The 14,537-nt window shown below is 36.8% G+C and overlaps 1 protein-coding gene across 10 annotated transcripts in view; it reads left to right on the top strand.

Moving 5' to 3' along the window:
- The window catches only part of EYA4 (EYA transcriptional coactivator and phosphatase 4), a 274,048-nt gene that overhangs the window by 114,693 nt on the left and 144,818 nt on the right, over positions 1-14,537 (top strand). For 2 of the 10 annotated variants that reach the window (XM_083176671.1, XM_083176668.1), the window contains exon 3: positions 10,738-11,229. The exons of the other annotated variants lie outside the window; for them this stretch is intronic. The gene's annotated coding sequence lies outside the window, so the exon portion shown is untranslated. The remainder of the gene's footprint in view (positions 1-10,737; positions 11,230-14,537) is intronic. 10 annotated transcript variants of the gene reach the window in all.

The following is a 14,537-nucleotide window of genomic DNA, read 5'->3' as shown; positions in this document are numbered from 1 at the left end:
CTATATCTAAATGTATATAAGATTGATAACACTATGGATGGTAGAACATTCAAGGCCCTTATTCTGGCTCACTTGCAAAGGCAAATACCTTCTCAAATGGACAAAACCATGTGCACTGCAGGGGGCAGAAGTAACATGTGCAGAGATTAAGATTTGGGTGGGGTTTTACTTCAATTGTAGTTAATTATATTGTAGTGTAAAAATAAAGCAGTCAGTATTTTTCCTGCACAGAAACAAACTCACACCCTAATATTTCTCTCTCTGCACATGTTACATCTGCCCCACCTGCAGTGCACATGGTTTTGTCCATTTGAGAAGGAATTTGCATTTGCCAGTGAACCAGAATACGGGTCATTGTGTAATCATTGTACACCAAAAAATTGTTTTAGAGGGTCAAAATTCTTCATTGCAATAGAACATTTGACATTGGGTGATAGAGGAGGGGATAGTTTGAATATCTCTTGTATTTGTTCACCTTCTTGGCTAAATAAAGTATGTGATATTTTTACCTTAGGGAACGTTTTATCACCATCCGTATCCTTAGCAGTTCAATAGCTGAGTACATTTAACGGATGTATCAATTATCGCATTCAGAGACCGAGATTGATTGCAACATTATTGGGTTATTCTTTGAAGAAAATACCCCAAAAATGTGCTGTGCATGTGCCGTCGCAGCCAACAGTGCACCGCTGAAACCCCCTACCCCATCGTCATGACCCCCTATACCGCTGATCATACGCATCTTCCTTGAAGATCACTTATCTTATCTCCGGCAGAGCTGCCAGTCATCAAGGCTTCCTGCTTCTGTGATCTGCAGTGCTGTAAAGTTAGCTACTGGTTTGCAGCTTTACTGTAGTGCACTAGGGGTTACAAGAGCAGCAGCACAGAGCCCAGATGATCAAAACCCTTCACTGGAGCACCGATCAGCAGAACCTGGGTAGGTTAGTATAAGTTTTTATTTATTTATATATTTATGTATTTTTATTTTACACAGTGATTAGCTTGTGTTTCATAGCTAATCACACTGGTCCGTCACTGCACTGCTTTCTCTTCCTACGTGCAGAGAAAGCTCTACCTGGGTATTGGATTTGAATTTAGGCCTGTGGAATTGCCAGCTGCAGCTGGTGGTCTTTTCACAGCCAGCGCTCACTGACATTCTTTTGCCACTTATAGTAAATTTGACCAGATTGCATGTCCCATACTTATTATGAGAAATGCAATCTAGTTACTAAAGTTAATTGATAAGAATGGCGTTTCATCACAAGTGATGGCAATCATACAGAGCATTTTCTCCCTCATGGAGAGGGTCAGGTAGGCAAGTATGGTTTAATATACTGATACACGGATACATTTTTCAGAATCAAAAACATTTGTATGTATTTGTAAAATGTTTATATTTAAGCTGGGTACACACTTCCTGGTTCCAACTATTGACCAAACTATTGACAGAATGTTACTGGAGACCTACTGTATGTGGGTAATTGGACAGAACAACTACCTCCCAACGTGATCCATTCATGGAGGGACAGAATTCTCTGTTCCCGGACTTCCCTCTTATTGTATGATTGCCATCACCTGTGTTAAACAGGTTAATGGATAAGAAAGCTGCTTCACCACAGGTGATGCAATCAAAAATTAAGAGGAAAGTCCAGGAATAGAGCATTCTGTCCCTTCTGGAGAGGATCATGTTAGGAGGTATGAGACCAGGCACACGAGCATAAACGCTTCTATAGTGGTTGGTCAATAGTGACAGTCCCTTTGGTATATTGGTACATTGATTAATTTTGATAATTGTATATTTGTTTCACTGGAACATTCAGTATGCCTACCTTCAGAATTGCAACATACATATCAACATTAACAATGTTGACAATGACATAATATCAACTATGAAAGCCAGAATGTCTACAATGGATTTTAGGGTTACGAATAGTATGCAATTAATGTTAGGGACAGAGGCAAGATTAGATTTATAGAGGGAAATGTACTAAGATGTGAGTTCTCTTTCACATGGGATGTTGCTATAGGCAATCAATCAGCTACTATCTATTATCTTCTAGAAGGGGCTAAATAAAAAAAAGTAGTAGATTCTGATTGGTTGCCCATAGCAACATCCCATATGAAATAGAACTCCCATCTTAGTAAATCCCCCCCATGGTTTGGCTGCGGTTAGAGTTAGGGATAGATTTAGGCTGAGGGTTAGGTTTACATTGAAAAAAGTTATTGTACTCATTGTGTCGACAATCATCGATTTTGGCATTATCTGTATTTCAGTATCGACCTTCTGAATGTTGACAAAATATTCTGTAGAATTGCTGTGTGTGTGTATGTATGTATGTATGTATGTATGTATGTGTGTATATATATATATATATATATATATATATATCACACAATAGTGGTTATGGCGACCAATGTGTAAATGTTAATGTCCAAATACAATAATTGTTATCCAAATTCAAATGAAGTGAAAAGGAGATTTCTTCCAACACTTGTTTATTTAGTCTTCACAGGATTATTGGGTAAAAACAGCAAGTAGAAATATCCCAACGCATTTCGTCTCACAGAGACTTCATCAGGGGAATATGACAAGACAATCTTTCATTATTGATATGATAGCATTGTATGTCTCTATCTGGGGTATACCCAAAAACGATTGGAGCGGTTTATATATATATATATATGTATAAGGGTAACTTCCTTAATCCTATGATCTTGACTATGCAGGATTGTTATTGGTCTCCTCTAGGCCAGCTAGGTCTTATCATCTATATGTTAATTAAGTATAGGACCATCCAGCTATATAGTATGCCCTGTATGGGGTCTATAAATTATGTAGCTTGGGGGTGCTTCAATTTACCTCCCCTGGATCGACTTAATAGGCGACCTAAACTATAAGTTGAATAATTATGGTCTTCCAACTATGTTGTGTGCCCTGTACAGGGTCTATAATTAAGTGACTCGCGTGCGCGTGAGAGGCACGCGCGTCTCAGTCAGATGGTGAGGCAGGCCGCTGGCGGATCGACAGCGCTGACGTTCTGGCTATTCGCCAACAAGGAAGAGGCCTGCCTTATCTGTATATACACATACACATTTTTTTTTATTTAATCAAACAGCAGAAGTGTTTTTTCACCATTACTATATTTATTTGTTTATATGCTAATTTTTGTCTAGCCAGATGCGAACACTGTAATGGTAGAGGCCTGTAGAGCAAAATACATAATTTTAAACTGATATTCTCTAATAAAATCCCTGGTTTTACCTGGAAATCCAAGTGCAAATATTGCACCTGTTATTTTTTTCGGCAACTTTATAGCACATAATACTGTTCTCAGTTCCACCATGTTAGTGAATAGCCTGCATAGCACTCCTATTTTTTTTAAGGATTTTCTTGCGTAAGCAAAGGCAGTTAATGATCTTTGTGCTTATGAAACTAGATCCTCAACACATGCAGTCTTAGTGGTTCTTGACCACTGACCAAGAAGTATAGAGCAGAAATAATCTATGACAGATGGGCACTGTAGAGACGCAGTTTATCTACATGTGGAATAGAAGCAGCATATATAAATATGTAAATATATAGGTATTATATATTACATGGCAGTATGTGTTGTTTCCTTGGAGCAGAGCAAATGGTTTAGCAGCATTAGGGACCTATTTATTATTATGTCCACCCACAAAATGTTAGCACCTAGTTTTATAGCTGGAAAATCACCAGGGCAGTTGAGAGCTACTCCTTTCCATGATATATTTTCTGCTACACTGCACCTACCGCATCCCTCATCCGGATGAGAGGTCTACAATGATTTGAGGTCTACAATGACAGTCAATAGGTCGACACCTAAATGTCAACATGCAATAGGTCAAAATTTACAAAGGTCGACACCATCAAATTTTTTAAAATCAAGTTTTTAAAGTGGTAGTGGAGCAATGCACCTGGCCTGAAGCAAGCAAGGGTACGCATTATACTAGTTGGAGGTCCACATTCCACATGCTCAGGTTGCTATATTGACGCCAACAAAATGTAAGAAACTCATAGCAATGTGTCCACATTTTCCATGTAAATATTTTGTCATTGTTGACCTAGTGCATGTCAACCTAGATACTATCTATCCCATGATCCACACTCCTTCACCAGACCATTGTAAGCAGCATTCGTGAATAGATTAACTGGAATTGCCCAGTTACACATATGCACTGTAGTTGAAGTCGTATTTTTTTAAATATTAAAATACTTAAATGATAAAAAAAATATTTAAATTTTTTTTTTTTTGCTTGTGAATCACTAAGTACCATCCTAACCAACTTCACCATGCTTTGCATGGGAGCACCAGAAATGGTTACTGTATATACAGTAGGTGAACATGGAACACAGGCATGGTCTATGGCGTAAGATCCTGACCATTCATAAATGGGGGTCTATTTAGAGGATGAGTATGAGTAGGTACTATAATTACTAACCACTTTAAAACTGCAGTGTTTCCCGCACCTCAATGACAGACCACAATTCATATTTTGCAATAAATTAGCTGAATTAGACCTCACTTATTGTTTTCTAGTACAATTGAATAGATGGTTCTTTCTTTTGCAAGCAAATCAGAATATTATTTTATGGGAATGATTTAGAGAATGATGAGATGATACTTTCCTCCCTTGTAATGCATGAAGCACTGATAAAAATCTATATTAGTGATCGCTAATAACTATCAGATCATATCTGCACTGTACTAATTACCCAAGACTGGCTTGCTAGAGGGGCACCGATCCACTGCAGGGTAGAGAAGCAGCAGCTTCTCTCCCCAGCCCAGCACTGCTGCGTGGGAATCGGCTGCCACGGAGAAGCAGCAGCAGTAGTCTCTTCTGCCTATAAGGAGGAGTGATCATGCCTTTCCCCTCTGGGTTCACCAATGGCTGAGGGCTCATGGTGACACCCCCCCCCCTTCTCCCCTTGTTCATCATGCAAATGCACTTAGTTTTATCTAATGAGGCATGGCCACACCACTCAGATGATTAAATAATTCAAGGAATAAAGGGTTGCTCAATGATGGGTCTGGAAGCCAAACTATAGGAAGCCAAACTGGACACATGCTTTACTCCAGGAATGTCCAAAGTCTGGCCCGATTGGCCAATTGCGGCCCGTGATGTCACTTCAAGTGGCCTGCAGCCTCCAGCCACAAGTGGGTGGCTGGAGGCTTACGTGGGACGCACAGCACAGGACTCTAGAGGTGGGACCCTGACGAGCGCGCCTTTACCTTGCTGGCTTGCTGTCTGCATTGGTGAGAGGCTGCCAGCTGCCACGTGTTTGCCGTCTTTCAGATGAGTATGTGTGCAACTCCTGCTGCTGCAATTATATATCACCCTCCACCGCGATCACAGTGACAGCAGTGTGCGGGGAGGGGGGAGCAGCAAAGGGGAAGGCTGGAGAAATTACGGAGAAGGGGGGTCAGTCGGGGGATATACAGTGAGTGGGGGCACGCTGGGGGACATACAGTGAATGGGGGCAGGGTGGGGGACCATTCTGATGTAATTAATGGTTCAAAGAATGTCAGGCTGAATGGTCGGCCCCCACACATTTTTACGTCACCATATCTGGCCCTGCTTTACTCAATAGTTATTTTACGTTGTTATTAATTTGCTTATCAAGGCTCGTGTCAAAACCTCACATTCTGCACTAATGTAATTCTATAATGCAGTCGTATACTGTAAAGGCTGTTTAGCACATTTTCTTTAAAAAAAAAGATGTTTCAAAATGTAATGAGCAAGCAAATATAAGCAATAAATGATTCTAAGTTTAATTATACTGTATTGGTTCAACATGATGGTGTTACCTTTAATTTGCAGATTATACAATTTTAAGAAGAATCATAATTAGAGTACTAATTTTGTCTCGAACATACACATACTGTGAGTTCCCTAGTAGTAGAGTGTGGGTGGCTGTAGGTGTTTGCTTCTCATGAAACAGTGTATTAATTCATAGAACAATAGGAACCATTCTTTCTTAGCCAGGGGTTATTATCAGATGAGCTCTGGCAGTGGCTACTGTGTATTGTGTCATTGCATTTCACTCTGTTCCCACCCCCAGTCACATCCTTCTTCCAATTGAAAGCAGGTAAACAATAGCAATGGTTCTTTTGAAGTGGTCTTCAGTATCATTCATTGTGGGAAGAAAAGTTAATGTCCTTCACAAAATCCTTTCATTTGCAATTAGTAGACATGAGGTAGAATTTATTTTAGTTGCATATTGATAGTTTTTTTTACTATATGTAGGTGCTGCATTGTTTATTTGATGATACTTAATATATTATAGAACATTGTTTCAGTTAACATTTATGTTAAAACAGTATATCAAACTATTACTGCCCCCACCCCCCATTTACTATAACCATGTGGCTATTGCTTTTTCTCTGTAGTTTTTCATTGCGATTAAAATCTTTAGTAGTCCTCCAAAATGAGCTAAGCTGTGTACAGATTTTGTGATCAAGATTTTGTTTGATTTTGACTATACAATCGAAATTGAAAGGGCATCTAACAGTTTTCAGCCTCAATTGATGCTAATTTGATCCCGGTGCGCGGTCCCGTTTAGTATAAATCAAACAGTGAAATAGACTGTGCAGATAAGACTATATAGTACAGATCTGTATTATATAGTTTAAATCAAATTATTTTTGCTTGCTGCTCGATTCAATCGAATCAGAATTGAATCGCAAACAACATCGCACAGTGTGTACACAGCATTACTTTATTATAGAGTAGTGCTCACAGCATTACTTTTATTATAAAGTTGTGAACACAGCATTAGTTTATTATAAAGTTGTGTACACAACATTACTTTATTATAGAGTTGTCTTAACTATTGTTTAGAAAAATTTGCATCGCATGCAAAATCAAAAGCATAGGGAGACTGGTTACAAATAGTTAAAATGTGCAGTAATCCTCTGCAGCATACCAGACTTCAGCTGAGTCCAAAGCACGTTAAGCTAATTAAGCACATGTCTAATTTGTTGCAATGGTTTACCACGCACTTGTGTTATTTACACCATGTTATCAGATGAAATCTCCATATGGATTTGTGCAAAAACATAGGCTGTGTGCACTAGTGTTCTGTATATGCGGTTTATTATATATTACAATATACTGTATAAAGTGACTATAGTCACAAGATTATTATTTTATATTTGTCAGTACAGATGTCCTGTAAGTATATTCATTCAAATACTGTTTTATGCTGATATTTAATTAACGGGTTGTTTTTTTCTTGAAAGTCACTTTTGGGACAATATTTTCCCTGTAGACTTACACTGCAGTTGTATCATTTGTACAGTGAAGGACAATGGATTCATATTTGAAGATAATGTTAGCATGTTATGTGCAGTATCCCTTTACATACATTGCATCTATTTTTAAAACCTCTATTAATCTCAACTAGCTGTCATTAAAGATTTTAAAATCCCCAAGAATAGGATGCCCGGGCATAAATATTTATTAATGACTCCCCCAGTCCTGGGAGATAGGTCTAAGAATAAAGCTGTGATACACTGTCCTTTTGAAATGAAGGCAGTCGCTGCTTAATTTGAACTGCCATTACTTACTTAGAGTTAATCAATCATGTTTTATGAGTTTTAACCCAAGTCAGACGCCTATCTGTCATTTCAACATTGTAGTGGTGACAAAAACTGGTGCCGAAAATGTGCCACAGGTGTAACTTTCACTCAGACTATTTCTAGGCTGGTCAAGCTGTCTGTAGTCATCTATGGGAAGAGCGCCATCTTGAGCCTAACATCAACAGTTCATGTTACGTGCATAAACTGTCCTGCATTGGAGATTTGGCTGCAGTCTCTATGTGTAACCTCTGAAGGTGTCGATTGCACAGCGATTGGCTAAAAAACTCCCATTCACTAGAACTGGAATAATTGTCTCTTTTACTTCAATTTGTACCTTTTGAGTTTTCAATAGAAACAAAGTTGTTAGTGAAGACCTATTGTATGATGACATTAAGAAGGCATTCAAGGATTCAAGTAAATCTAGTTTGTAAACAGATCGCTTTTGGTTTTCACAGCATATATTTTATAACTCTTTCCATTGCTTACAAAGTGCGGCACAATATAGTTTCTTGTTTTAGTTACAACATATACTCTTTTAGTGTTATTTAATTGTATAGGTGGTCCTGCAAGGATGATATTATAGTACTAGTTTACAGGAAAAGCACAAAAGACCATTTAATGTGCATTTTCTTTTCTTGCAACAATTTATGACAAAATACTGAGAGTGGAATTCCAGCAGTCAGAATTCGGTTGCGGGAGGGGATGGTTACAGTTAAGCTGGCCATACATCAGAGTGACCAGCTTCCGATCCGGAAGCTTCCCACACACATGATAGATCTCACGTGTGTAATTTCACATATCTGTTGTTAGATATGCAACTCCCAACATACAGGTTGTTAGCAGCATCTTCAGATCTTACGTGCAGCAAATAAGATCTGAGGATTGACCTCCGGACCCATGGGCCAGCGCATTGTACTGAAACACCTCACGATTTGCACTGAAAACGCACACAATACATCGCACGACCCATCAAAATTGTGCGTTCTGGCCTGAAATCGTTCTGATGTATGGCCAGCTTTGGGCTTTGTGAGGGGTGGATTAGGGTAAAGGATAGGGTTAGGGTTAAAACACTTACCAGGGTTCGTTGAGATTTTGACCATTGAAATTCTTTTTTTGGCATCCTGACCGTAAGGATTGTGACTGCAGGGATTTTGTACCCAATCTGCACAGATGACTTTGATGACCAACCAGTCATGGACCATTTTAACCTGAGAAAGGTTGTAATCCTCTAACTCTAAAATCACAAATGTGTGTCTTATATTTTACATTGGAATTTTCTATATACTTTATCATTCACCTCTGAAACAGTAAAATATATCACAGATAGGAAAAAATGTCTGGCACTAAATAGATTCTGGCCAATGAAACAGTCTCATGGCTGTTGTAGCTCGGAGATTTGCATGCTGCACAGGAGACGTTTCTGTTTTCAGAGTATTAGCCCACTGTCAGAAGAGTTTTGCAACGGTCTCTGAGATGGCATAGCTACATTTCTGATGTTGTCATCTAAAGAAACCAAGGCAAGCAATTACCACAGCAGGTACAGCAGTGCCAGAATATGACATTTGTGTTATCCAGCTGCTGACAAGCTAGGCTAGTCATATGTTGTGCTAATAGAATTACCGCTCCATTGTCGTTCCCATCATGAGGAGTATGAAAATGAATATTGTATCTGCTGCCAAACTCTAGACCTGTCCTGAGATCCTTCTGCAAGTTTATTTATCTCTGCATAAATGTCCTTTAAAGAATAGTTGCATAATACTGGCCTGTTTATAGGGCATACTAATTCCCAGCTGGGTGGTTACCTTTAAACACCTGCATCGATAGCTGTTATCTGTAATTACATAAAGCAATAGAGGACTTGCATTCTGCTCACAGTACAGATAAATCATATATCTATGTTGATCTTATTGTTTAACAAGAACAGCTGAACTGCAGATGATGATGATGATTGAAGACATAATTCCACACAGTGGTTTACAGTATAGGGCACATAGGGTGATGTCACATGACTAGGCAAGTGAGGGGTTAATCTCTCTTGCTGGGTGGCTTCTGAATCAGCACTGGGCCTCCTATGCTCTTTGACATCTCTTGAATCTCCTGTGTCCTCTCTCTGTCACTGCAAAAGCTAAAGATATAATAGCTTTCCGGCTTCCCACAGCAAACAACCATATTTCTTATGGTTGGTGAATACTGTAAGACAAATAGACTAAAGTGTTGTGATAAATGAGAGTTACTGTGATGCTTACAGAAAATGTTTTTTTTTTACTTACAAAAGTTATCAAGAAAATGAAAAAAATTCTAAACTATATTTATTTTAATAATTTATAATGTACTTTCACATTATGCTAAAATGCAGCTGTCTAAATGCACTCATTTATATCAAAAAGGATAATCTATTTCCTTTTCTTCCTGTTACATCGTTCTAGTATAATGTGAACTAAATGATGGCATGTACAGTTATTTCTTTGGCAAATGTAAATGTTCACCTAAATGTTTTTACAAAGTAGAGGTGTTATATGTTTAGTAGTATGTGCTAGTACTTGTATCACCCCATGAATTGTAGCAACACATGTCCAGCTAATATCTAGTACAGGTGATATTTGTCTGATGTTGTACAGTAGTATAAATTGGTAGTGTTCATTCTAGCACCCGCCATATTTGAAAACACATGCAGTTCCTCTTCTATGCCTGGAGTGTCGCTGTCTGCTGTTATGTTTCTAGCACAGGTCTGGTTTGCATATCAGTGCTGATATACAGACCACACGGTGCTAGAAGCACTACAGCAGACAGCGACACCCCAGGCAGGGAAGAGGAACTGCATGGGTTTTCAAATATGGTGGGTGCAAGAATGAACACTAAATTGGGTTTTGTCTTTTTGAGAATGCAATAAACTATAAATGACTTTCAAGCATAAATGAAGTAGAATGTACCATAAAGTGGTTATTAGATCAGTTTCCTTAATTTATTTTTGTTAAACCAAAACTTGCATAAACCCATTAAAGTTCAATACTGTAAGTGTCTCATAATAAAGTAGGTTTGTCATTAGTCACTGCATTCACAAGTATACATTAAAACACAGAATATTGCAGATTGAATGTATAATAATAAAACACATGACTCCATTCACATTTTACAGGAGTCTCAAACAATAAGGAGCAGATGCGTCATTGTGACAGCCGGTGAGCAGGGTCTGAGGAAGGTGGCTTGATAAAAAGAGCCTTAGGATACATGCTGCACACTAGATACCCATTGAAAGACAGGAGTTGTTGATGGTAGTGACCTCTGAGCGCAAGTCATCTTACTATAAACAGAAGGGTGTGGAAAGCCATTGGTTTCAGCAGGACTTGTTTACTATCCAGATCACCTCTTTAGTTAACTTAAATAACTGCAGAGAGCTGGCAGCACAGTGACAGCTCAAAGGAGGACAAAAAGTGCTACCCGATTCAAGACAATACTGACAGCTAACAAAGAACCCTCTGATACTGAAATCCAGCACCTTCTCCATTACTGCCAGTGCTCACTTGGATTGTGTTTTTCCTAAATGGCATATTGGACATCAGCTTTTTCTATTGACTGATTTTGATTATTTTTAGCCTTCATTTTGGGAGTATTCCTAAGTATTTAAAAGGTAAGTTTATAATAATATTTTTAATTTTACTATTAATGAGTAACTAATTTTTTTTAATTGTCTAGTGCAATCTAATAGAACTTGGCCCAGCACAATCTGCAAAATTGTGTTATGGAGTATGAACATTTTGTGGAGAACCTCTGTGCTTAGCAAGTTCTTGTTATTACTGCAGCAAATGAAACACATCTTTACAGTATACATTCAGCGCTCTAGAACTGCACTGATCTCAGAATAAAACATTTCTTTCCTCTTCATATTATATCTGTATGTTCATGACTTTGATATTTTGAAACAGCTTTCTATGCTCCTCTTGTATGATTTCAGCAATGTTCCATTCTTTTATAATTGTATTTATAAATTAGACTCAGTCTGTCCAGCATTTCACCGCAGGTATTAGGACGGAAAGGCAGCTGTTTCACTTGATCACATGTCTCCCTATTGGCACACAACTCCCCATACGTCCACGTTTTTGTGTTCAGTTTTTGGATGAAATTCTAACAAAATGTAAGAAGTTTTTAAATGTTACTATTATGTAGAAATTGCAAATTCACTGGTTCTTTTACATCTGATCAATGTTCAAAACAAGCATTACAGCAAAGTGCACTTTATGATTATGTGCAAGCACTGTATACTTTTGGCTTTATGGACATTTTAATATCCACATGCAAGAAATCAGGCATAAGCGACTTAAAGTACAATATTATTCTTTTTTGTTTACCTATTTATTATTTTGCATAGAGAGGCTCAGTTTTATACTTTACTGTATAGAAGCCAAACACGCAAAATACAGAATAATTACTTTATGATGTTCCTGTGTGGGAATCCGTTTTGTTTTTCTGAGGTTTGTGTTGTACATAAGAGGTTAAGAAGAAACACATAGGTTTAGGTTATGATAAAAAGCATTCAGTGAGACTCCTTTACATGAAGGCTTTGTGTGCGTAGTGCATTAGTGGTCACCTTAAGTAAGTTTGAGTTTTGAACTTACTATACAGTAGTTCACTTCATATAAAACAATTTTGTAGCCAGATATATACTGAATTCATGTGTGACCAGCTATCTATGAATTGCTTTTTTTTTTTTTTCTTATTTACTTTTTGTTATTTTATCAACGGGACATGCATTATATTTTCATGTTCAAAATATATAGTAATTTCTTATTAAACAAGTTACTGATTATTTAATTAGCATTAATTGTATTTTAAAGAAAATTATGAAGATTGTTCATATGTGCATTTTACTGTGTTTGTATTATTATTATTATTATTACTATTATTATTATTATTGTTGTATGATTATGTGCCATTCCTATTTCACAATTGTCATAAGCATATATTCTATATTGTTTGTACACATGTGTATGAAAATTGTTAGTGAAACCTAAGGTACCACTGTGTATCACATATTGTCCAATTCTTTATAAATATCAAATTCAGACCATTATGCTGTTGTGTAGTTTTAAGCAATTAAGTTACTTGCTATTGTCATTTCTATGCTAATGGATTTAGACCAGAGCTATTTAAATTATTATGTTCTTGAGGCATATTTCTGAATATTAATATTTATTGTGTTTAAGGCTGAAATATTTTGTCAATCGTTACGACTAGAGATCGAATATGAACTCTAAAAATATTCATATAGTACATATATTAGTACATAGTACATATATTCATTTGGATGTTTGTTTGATTATTGTGTTCTGAACAAATAAACCTACTATTTACAGTAGGTTCAAATGAAGTCATGAGAACAAACGTATAAAAATATAAGTATGTAGCATGGGATATAAATTTGCAAGAAGTGCTGGAAACTATAAGCCATGAATTGTAACAAATCACTACTTTTCTTTCATAATCATTTTTGTACATTTTGTGCATGAAAATGTCTCCAGGTTTCTAAAATGATTTTTCAGCTTCTAAAAGGGTTAAAAAAAAAGCTCTATTAATACCAGGAGCCTGTGTGGCTAGCTGCGAAAGATAAGATCTGTGGCTAGTAAATCAAAATGCCTCTACAGAATGCTTTGCTATACAATGCAAAACTAATATTACATTACATGGTGTTGGCTTTCCTCTGTATGCCTTCTACTGCACTAGGGTCACTGTTTTTGTTTTAAGAGTAGAATTTCTATTTTACTATTTCTTTTCACTGTTAAATCTACAGTTTTGCAAGCAGATTTTTTTTTAATCTTTGTATATATATATATATATATATATATATATATATATATTTTTTTTTTAAGGAATATAAAGAAAAATATAAGGAACTTATTAAAAGAAGTGTGCCACTTCTTCCAGCTGGAAGTTAGGACAATGTAGCCCCCTTTTGAAGAATGTGACTGCTCACTTTGCCCTAAACAAATGAGATGTAATCTGTGCCTGTGGGGTATATCTAGTCTTTGAAGTGTCACTAGTGTGATGAGCACTATTGTTAGGAACTGTGGGCTTTGTAAGCGGACTGTGTTGATAATATTATCATTAATAGGGAATTTATGTCAATGTACTGACATCTTAGAACAAAGAAAGAAGTGCTGTGATGTGTTCTTGCACTCACTTGAAACACATAACTGCAGCTATATATTTCACTACATGGCTTCAGTGATTTGTCATGTCAGTAAGTTCTGTAGTGTAGATGTAATGTGTTAACCACTGATGTCATTAAACCCAATAAAGACATATAGTAAAACTGCATGAACATACATACTGTATATTGTGCATATTTAACTGAATACATCCAGTTAGTGTACTTGAAATGGTTGACATTCAAATTGTGTAATATGTGTTACATTTACAAAGTTTGACAGCAAAATGTGACCTTCACAGACATATACAAGTAATAATCTAAACGTAACTTTGTAGGTGTGTATATTTGTATGGAAAATTCAGTAGTTATTTGCATTTTCTGTATATGTAAAAGAACATCTGTGTTAATGATTATGGAAAGGAATTGCGACAACAGTAAAAAAGAACACTGTGAACATATATTTAAAAATAACTCATTTACTGGAAAGATCTTTTATAGAAACAATCTTTTCATTTACTGGAAGCCAAAGTTAGTGTCTAAAAATTGTCAAAATGATTAGGTTAATATACCCGTAATCTGAAGTTATACTTTTCTTTGAAATGACAAATTCTTATTAGAATATTTTGCATCTATGTAACCGTGAGGTCTTAAAGTTGCAAATTACCACTGTGATTCTTTTTGACCAGGATACATGATTAATGGTTGTAAGCAATTTACATAATGCAAAAAGTCAATTGGCTTCAAACTTCTAAAACCTCATGGCAGCATCTACAGCAAATAGAGATGGAAGG

This window comes from Crinia signifera, chromosome 3 (assembly GCF_055691185.1).
Source record: "Crinia signifera chromosome 3, ASM5569118v1, whole genome shotgun sequence".
Lineage (NCBI taxonomy): Eukaryota > Metazoa > Chordata > Amphibia > Anura > Myobatrachidae > Crinia > Crinia signifera.
This window is presented reverse-complemented; position numbering and strand designations above follow the sequence as displayed.